Source organism: Pinus tabuliformis, chromosome 2_1 (assembly GCF_031772625.1).
Source record: "Pinus tabuliformis cultivar Carrire ecotype Pingquan chromosome 2_1, CPIR1, whole genome shotgun sequence".
Lineage (NCBI taxonomy): Eukaryota > Viridiplantae > Streptophyta > Pinopsida > Pinales > Pinaceae > Pinus > Pinus tabuliformis.
The window spans coordinates 539,149,799-539,158,678 of NC_142299.1; positions in this window are offsets into that span (position 1 = coordinate 539,149,799).

Below are 8,880 nucleotides of genomic sequence, written 5' to 3' on the forward strand. Positions count from 1 at the left end.
TATTCAAATAACTGTTGCAGGTATGTGGACCACTTCTGATGGCGATCAATCTGCAGCTTCCCTTGGGTTTGTATGAACTGTAGGGGTCGGTGGTCTGTGTGGATGATCTTTTCCTTCCCCAAAATGTAATGCTTCCATTGTTGACACACTTGCACAATGGAATAAATCTCTTTATCATAAGTGGGATACTTCTGGACTGTGTCTGAAAGTGTCTCACTGTGATATCCCACTGGATGCCTGTGTTGAATAAGGACTACCCGAATAGCATATTCAGAAGCATCTGTATTGATCTCAAATGGTTGTTGCAAGTTCGGTAATGCAAGCATTGGTGCTGAGCAGAGTCGATGTTTCAACTCTGTGAATGCCTTATGTTGAGATTCATACCAAAAGAATTTTTCTTTCACTCCTCCCTTGGTGACATGACAAGTGATATGAGAAAATCCCAACACGAACATGCGGTACAAGTTAGCAAGACTGAGAAAGTTGCGGAGCTCTGTTAGAGTGGTTGGAGATGGCCAATCCAAAATGACTTGGATCTTGGTTGGATCCACATGCACCCCCCGTTCATCAATAATGTATCCTAGATACTGAACTTGGGTCATGCAACAAGTGCATTTCTCCAAATTGGCACATAGCTTGTGTTGTCGTAGTGTTTGGAGAACCTGTCAGATGTGGTGGAGGTGCTCTTCCCAACTTTGGCTGAAGATCAGGATGTCATCCAAGTATACCTGTTACACAGCATTTTGTCATTGTCCCTGTACTCCCTATTCCTTGATCCTAGAGAACCTCTATAGTGAACCCCATGTGATTTGTCTTCATGGAGAAACTCCCATTATGTCCCTCATCATGAGAATATCATTTCCCTTTTGCACCATTTCCCCTGAAACTTCTATTTTGCCCAATTTATAAGATCAACGCTAATGATCTTTGTCTCCCCTGCATCGATGTGCAGAGATTAGCAATATTCCCCGCACCGATGTGTAGAGATTAGCACTATTCCCTGCGCCGATTGGTGCGACTGAGTTGTGTTACAGTCGCATCGGTCTTGTTATGGAAAGTTTTTTAAATTAGAACCAAAGCTTCCATCTCTAGAAGCTCCGTAACAGAAGTCTGGTAAATGGTTTGGCCAGATGGGGTCAAGGATGATAGTTTGGGCACCTTTCCCCTATAATGATGGAACTACCTCAAGGGATAAGTCCTCCCATGAGAAGAGGGCCCATCTCCCGTCCATCTTTCCTATATAAACCTCCCTTCTTCCCAAGCATAGACTAGGATGAAAGTCACAGTTAGAGTTTTGCTTGAGTGTGAATATACTATTTTAGTAGCCATCTAATTGTGTGAGGGAGCAATGTGTTTGGTTTAGAGTGAATCCTAAAGGGAAGAGTCTTTAAACTATTGTTGTTTGAAGCCATCATGAAGTGCTAGCAGAAGTGTGTGGGAACCTGGTCTTGTTAGAGGAAGACTACGACGTCAAGACGAATAGTTGTAATCTCTGTTTGAATATTAATATATGAAACTATCGATTGATTTCCTACATGTTTTCTAATATTACATATTCGTGTCTTGATGCTTCTTGACTCATTAAGTAGGTTGAATTTCAATTTGTCTATTATTATGTTTGTGTGTTGTTGTTGTTTACTTGCTTCAGTGTTGGGTTGTGTTATATTCTTTCCACGTAGTTAGCAAGGGGTTTGAAGGGCACTTGTAACCCCACTTTATGGGGTCCGGGGTAGCACCCTAGAAAATTTTGGTTTTGGACCCTATGTTAGGTTGGGCGGACCCACCTATGTTTTTATGCATGATTTTCGCACATGTTTTTTGGACGCGACGGTTTTCGGTCCATGGTATTGGATGTGATGGTTTTTCGGTCCATTGTATTGGATGCTTCGGCATGTATAAATATGTATTGTAACATTGAAAGGAAAATAATGAAAAATCAAGCTAGTAGTCCCGGTTTTGGGATCCAAGGGAAAATCTATGCGTATATGTGTTTTATGTGTTTTGATCTCACATAGTTTATTCTCTATGTTTTAGAATTCGTATGCAGGTAATTTTTGTACGGGGTTAAAACCTACATTTGGTATCAGAGTTTTTTTGGCTTCAAGGGGACACCTTTGTTGCTGAGGGGTTTGGCTCGGGCTTGTGGTAAACCCTGTTCAATGGGAGATCTGCAAGATCGATTCTGGTGGTGAAAGAAGATGGCGAGCAGTGGAAAGATAGGGATCAAGAAATTTAATGGTCAGAGTTTTGAGTTGTGGAAACTCAAGAAGGAGGATCTGTTGGTGGATAAAGACCAGTGGATCGCGGTAGATCCAGGTACTAAACCAACAGGAGTGTCCAATGAAGAATGGAAGAAGTTGGATTGGAAGGCAAAGAGCACAATACGATTGTGTGTCTCAGATTCAGTATTGCTAAATGTATCAGGGGAAGCTACGGCGAAGGATTTGTGGGACAAGTTAGGGACTTTGTACCAATCTAAGTCTCTGGTGAATAAACTGTTCCTGTGGAAAAAGTTGTATAACCTAAGGATGAAAGATGGAGACTCGGTGACAGAGAATCTAAATGCATTTAATACTGTGGTAAGTCAGTTAGAATCTATTGATATGAAAATTTTAGATGAAGATAAGTGCATCAGTTTGTTGTGTTCTCTACCAGATTCGTGGGATAGTCTAGTTATTGCAATATGTAGCAATGCAACTGCCTTGCATTTTGATGAAATAGTCTCATCCTTGCTGATGGAGGAGATGAGACAGAAAAATATGGAGAGCCAAAATGGTGATGCCTTGTCTGTACGAGGGCAGACCCAGAACAAAAACAAATATAAGTCATCGAGTGGGAGATCTAAATCTAAAGGGAGATCTAAATCTCCATGAAAACCTGTAAAGGTGGTGTGCTAGAAATGTGGAAAGGAAGGGAACTACAAAAGGGACTGTAAATCTAAAGCTCCTGACAAAGGAAAGGGATCTGATGAGGCTCCTTCTGCAGAGGCGAAAACCACCTCAGATGAAGGTGGGGATGTGTACTTGGCTACTTCAAGTACACATGTAGATCACGAGGCATGGTTGATTGACTCAGGTGCATCCTTTCACTTCATTCCCCATAGAGATTGGTTCTGTGAGTATGAGACATATGATGGTGGTGATATCTTCTTGGGGGATGACAGGAAGGCTAGAATCGTTGGTCACGGAAAAGTAAAGTTGAAGTTGCAAGGTGGAAGGGTTAGAACGCTTCCTGGTGTTCTACATATTCCTGCATTAGCTAGAAATCTGATTTTTGTTAGCAAGTTGGATGATGCAAGTGTAAAAATAGTGTTCGAGAAGGATACCTTCAAGATGGTTCGGGGAGCACTGGTATCAATGCGGGGAGTTTGGATTGGAACTCTGTACAAGCTGCAAGGTAGCACTGTTATTGATGGGTGCAATAGTTCTGTGGTTCCTAAAAGTGGAGCAGAAAATCTAGTGGTCTCTGGAGAGAAGACCATGTTGTGGCATCAAAGGCTTGGACATATTGGAGAAAAGTGCCTTCGGATACTTCATGGTAAAGGTATGGTAGAAGGTATGAGTAATAGCTCTCTGGATTTTGATTTCTGTGAAAATTGTGTATATGGGAAGCAGAATCGGGTGAGTTTCCCCTCTGGTAGTAAGAGGGCGAAACAGATATTAGAACTTGTGCACAGTGATCTGTTTGGACCTGTGAAGGTTCCATCACTGGGTAAGTATGTGTACTATGTATCATTTATAGATGACTTCTCAAGGAATACATGGATATATCTCCTTAAGAAGAAATCTAAAGTCTTTGACAGGTTTAAAGAATTTAAGGCTCTGGTGGAAAACCAATAGAGAAGAAGATAAAGGTGTTGAGGACAGATAAGGGTGGAGAGTTTTGCAGTAAGGAATTTGAAGAATTCTGTAAGAAGTGTGGTATAGCATGGCATAAGACTACTCCATATACACCTCAGCAAAATGGAGTTGCAGAAAGAATGAATAAGACGTTGATGGAAAGGGCAAGAAGCATGCTCAGTGGTGTCGGGTTAGGACAGGAATTCTGGGCAGAGGCGGTGGATACTGCATGTTACCTGGTCAACAGGTCACCTTCATCAGCATTGGAGGATAAGACTCCACAAGAGGTATGGAGTAGTAAGAAACCCTCGCTTTCACATCTGGGGGTATTTGGATGTGATGCATATGTACATGTTCCAAAGGAGAAACGAACAAAGTTGGATAGTAAATCTGAAAAGTGCATCTTTATTGGGTATAAGGATGGTTTAAAGGGTTATAAGCTTTGGAACCCAGTCACACGGAAGGTTGTGTACAATCGAGATGTGGTGTTCAGAGAGGTGAAAGATGTTATTTGTTAGGCCCCTATACTACTAGTGTAACCCCTTATTGTTATTAGTATAAACCACTTATTATATTCATGTACCCATTTAGTGCCCATATTGTTACTATTGTGCCCCATAGAAGCCCACTATTGTTATTATTGTGGCTTTATATTATTATTGTTAGGTCGGCTGGATTATATTGTGACTCCTTAGACTCATATATATAGAAAGGAGGTTTTGTCATTTGAATCATCCAAGAATTGTTCATTTATGTAATGTAAAGGAGGTTTCCTCCTCGAAGAGGCTGAATTCTAAGGCGTTGATCTATATTTTCTATCTTTTCTTGAGTTGGTTTCATAACATTTGGTATCAGAGCTTTGGATTCTAGGGTTTCGCTGCTCCAAACAGGTCATCGTGGAATTTTCGCTATAACTTTTTTTCTGTGACGTTTCAGAAGTCGCAAAAAAAACCCATTTGAGAAGAAATCGCTCTGAACCTTGGGTCCGAATTTTAGAGCTTTTCACGTGATATTTGTAGAAATATGATCTGAGGAAGTTGGTCTTTTTGCAGACTCCTGAATTACATTTAAAACAGGTGACCTGGGGAAAATCGTCATAACTTTCTCTTTGGGGATCCGATTGAAATTTCGTAAGAAGGTACAGAAAGAGGATGGACTGTAGTCTTTTTGTATATCTTTTCTAGATCCAAAGGTCAAAATAGTGACACGTGGCACTTCATACAAGTTCGCTCTTCTGCAAAGCTCTATAATCAGGTCATCTTGGGAGATTGTGCATAAAGTTTTCTTAGAGAATCCAATTTGGATCAGACTAGTGGCATTGGAAAGAGGACACAGAGGGCTACTATAGCTCACAATTTCAGAACTTAAAGATCCAAAAGTACAGAATTACAGTCGTTTCAAGGTTGAGCTCTTAAAATCAAGAAAAAGCAAGATGAGGAAGTTTGATGGCAAGGATCCGGTAAAATGGATACTTCAGATGGAGCAATATTTTGATCTACATGGTGTACAACTGTTACAAAAGGTATGTATTGCATCTTCATATTTAGAACCAGATCAATTTTTATGGTACGAAGGGCTTTGTTCTCGTAAACAACTTGTTACGTGGTCAATTTTCACGGAGGAAATGATAGCACATTATGAGGATACAAAGAGCAACACCTTCTTTAGAGCAACACCACAACAATTGGAAAGAGTAAAAGGGCTTTGTGACATAGTGAAAGCAAAATTATGGAAACCAGGAAGTGTACCCCTCACAACTATAAAGATGGAAGTGTTGTTTCCCCTAGCCTTCCACAACCTACAAGGGTTACACCACAACAATTGGAAGAAAAAAGAGAAAAAGGGCTTTGTTACAATTGTGATAGCAAATGCACTAAAGGTCATAAGTGTGCTGAGAAGAAATTATTTTACATAGAATATGAAGAGGAGGAAGAAAAGGATCAAGAAACATCAAAAGAAGAAGATATACGCCAGGACCCCACCCCAGAGAAAGAAGAAATGAATCAAACCATATCTTGTAAAGCATTGGAAAGAATTACCACTCCTCAAACTCTCAAGGTAGAAGGACATATCAAGAAGAAAAAGGTGCAAGAAGTGAAATATCACATCGAGAAAGAAGAAATGAATCCAACCATATCTTGTAATTCATTGTTCGAAATTACCACTCCTCAAACTATCAAGATAGAAGGACATATCAAAAATAAAAATGTTCAAGAAGTGAAAGATCACATCGAGCATCAAGAAATGAATCCTACCATATCTTGTAAAGGATTGGAAGAAATTACCACTCCTCAAACTCTAGAGACAGAAGGACATATGAAGAAGAAAAAGGTTCAAGCAGTGAAAGATCACATCGAGCATCAACAACAAGTTCTCCAACTTTTAAAGGATAACGTCACTTCGGTGCAAAATCAAACGAAACAACAGGTAGATAAACATCGTAGTGAAAAATGTTTTTATGTAGGTGATTGGGTATTTTTACTGCTACATCTCAAGCAAGCTATTTATGAGAAGGAAATGTTGGCAATACTACATGCCCTTAAAAAATGGCGACCTTACCAAATGGGAAGACTCTTCAAGGATGAGGATGTGGAAGCATTATTTTGTGCTATTTATATTATCCAACCAGATTGGATAAACGAAGAAAGGGAAGAATGGAAGAAGGACGAAGAAGTATGGCCACTTATTCAAAAGTTGCAAAAGATCCCAATTCAAACAATATTGCCAGAAATTGAAGAGGAAGGAAAAATCATATTAGAACCTGGAGCAGTCACAGAAACGAGAACCCGACAGCTATGAAATCGATCTATTTCAGAGTATCTCATCAAGTGGAAGAACTTACCCGCTGAAGATTCCACATGGGAGGACAAGAATTTTATACAGAAGCATCAAGAACTACTCAAGCGTTGAGGACAACGCTTTCTGAAGGAAAGGGGCATGTTAGGCCCCTATACTACTAGTGTAACCCCTTATTGTTATTAGTATAAACCACTTATTATATTCATGTACCCATTTAGTGCCCATATTGTTACTATTGTGCCCCATAGAAGCCCACTATTGTTATTATTGTGGCTTTATATTATTATTGTTAGGTCGGCTGGATTATATTGTGACTCCTTAGACTCCTATATATAGAAAGGAGGTTTTGTCATTTGAATCATCCAAGAATTGTTCATTTATGTAATGTAAAGGAGGTTTCCCCCTCGAAGAGGCTGAATTCTAAGGCGTTGATCTATATTTTCTATCTTTTCTTGAGTTGGTTTCATAACATTATTAAACATGAAGTCCAACGAAAGGAACCTGAGAAGATAGAGTTCGAGCTAAAGGAGGAAGAATCAGACTCTACAGTAGAGGAGGAATTAGAAGATGAAGAGCTACAAACTCCGGCTGTGAGAAGATCAGTTCGAGAAAGAAGGCAACCTGAAAGGTATAGTCCATCTGCTTTCTGTTCAAATTTTGCTTTATCTATTACTAACGATGATCCCAGAACTGTGAAGGAAGCAGTAGATTCAGAGGATGGAAAACTCTGGAAAGAGGCCATGGTTGATGAAATGGCATCTTTGCACAAAAATGAGGCTTGGGATCTGGTGGAGTTGCCGGCTAGAAGGAAACCCATTGGTGGCAAATGGGTGTTCAAAAAGAAGACAAATGCAAAAGGAAAAGTGGAGAAATACAAAGCTTGGTTGGTAGCAAAAGGTTATTCCCAGGTGCTGGGAATTTATTTTGGTGATATTTTTTCTTCTGTTGCCAAGGTAACTTCTATTAGATTACTTTTATCTATTGCTGCTGCTTTTGATTTTGAAGTAGAACAGATGGATGTGAAGATAGCATTTCTTCATGGGGATCTGGAAGAGGAAATCTACATGAAGCAACCTGAAGGCTTTGGTGCGAAGGGTAAGAAAGAACTGGTATGCAAGTTAAAGAAGTCTCTGTATGGGTTAAAACAGTCACCAAGGATGTGGTATCAGAAATTTGATACATTTGTATGGGGACTTGGCTTCACCAGAAGCAAAGTAGATCATTGTGTGTATTTTAAATTAGTTGGTGACCGTGTTATTTATCTGGTCTTCTATGTGGACGATATGTTGCTGGTTGGAAATGACAAAGAAATTATCCAGGATTTGAAGACCCAATTGTCCTCCAAATTCGACATGAAATATCTTGGTGCTGCAAACTATATTTTGGGCATGGAAATTAAAAGTGATCAGGCAAAGAGGAAGCTCTGGTTAAACCAAAGTAAGTATGTCGAGACAATACTGTAGAGGTTTAATATGCAGGATAGTAAACCGGTGAAGGTTCATATTCCTATAGGTGTGAGGTTATCTGTTGAACAATGTCCCAAGACACAAGAAGAGGAAAAGGACATGTCCCGTGTTCCATATGCAAGTGCAGTCGGTAGTTTGATGTATGCAATGGTCTGTACTAGACCAGACATTGCACATGCAATGGGAGTATTGAGCAGGTTTATGTCAAAACCAGGAAAGGAGCATTGGACAGCAGTGAAGTGGGTTTTCATGTATTTGCATGGCACTAGTGATTATGGTTTGTGCTACCAAGGAAGACCAGGATTGGACAGAGTGTTGGATATACTTGGCTTTGTTGATGCAGACTGGGCTGGAGATCTGGATCAAAGAAGATCTACAAGGGGGTATGTGTTTAACCTATTTGGAGGGGCAGTCAGTTGGATGAGTAAGAAACAATCTGTAGTGGCACTACCAACTACAGAGGCAGAATACATGGCAGCCACTCATGCAAGCAAGGAAGTAGTTTGGTTGTAGAGATTGTGTTCAAGTATGGGGTTATTACAGGAAGCTATAAGGATAGACTGTGACAGCCAAAGTGCAATTTTCTTGGCAAAGAACCCTGCATATCATTCAAAGACAAAGCACATTGATGTTCAGTATCACTTTGTGAGGGATATGATAGAAGACAAAAAGGTGTTGCTCGTAAAGGTGGACACTTTGAAGAATACTGCAGATGCATTGACAAAATCTGTGAGCTCTGAGAAGTTCTCTTGGTGTAGAGAGACAATGGGCATTTC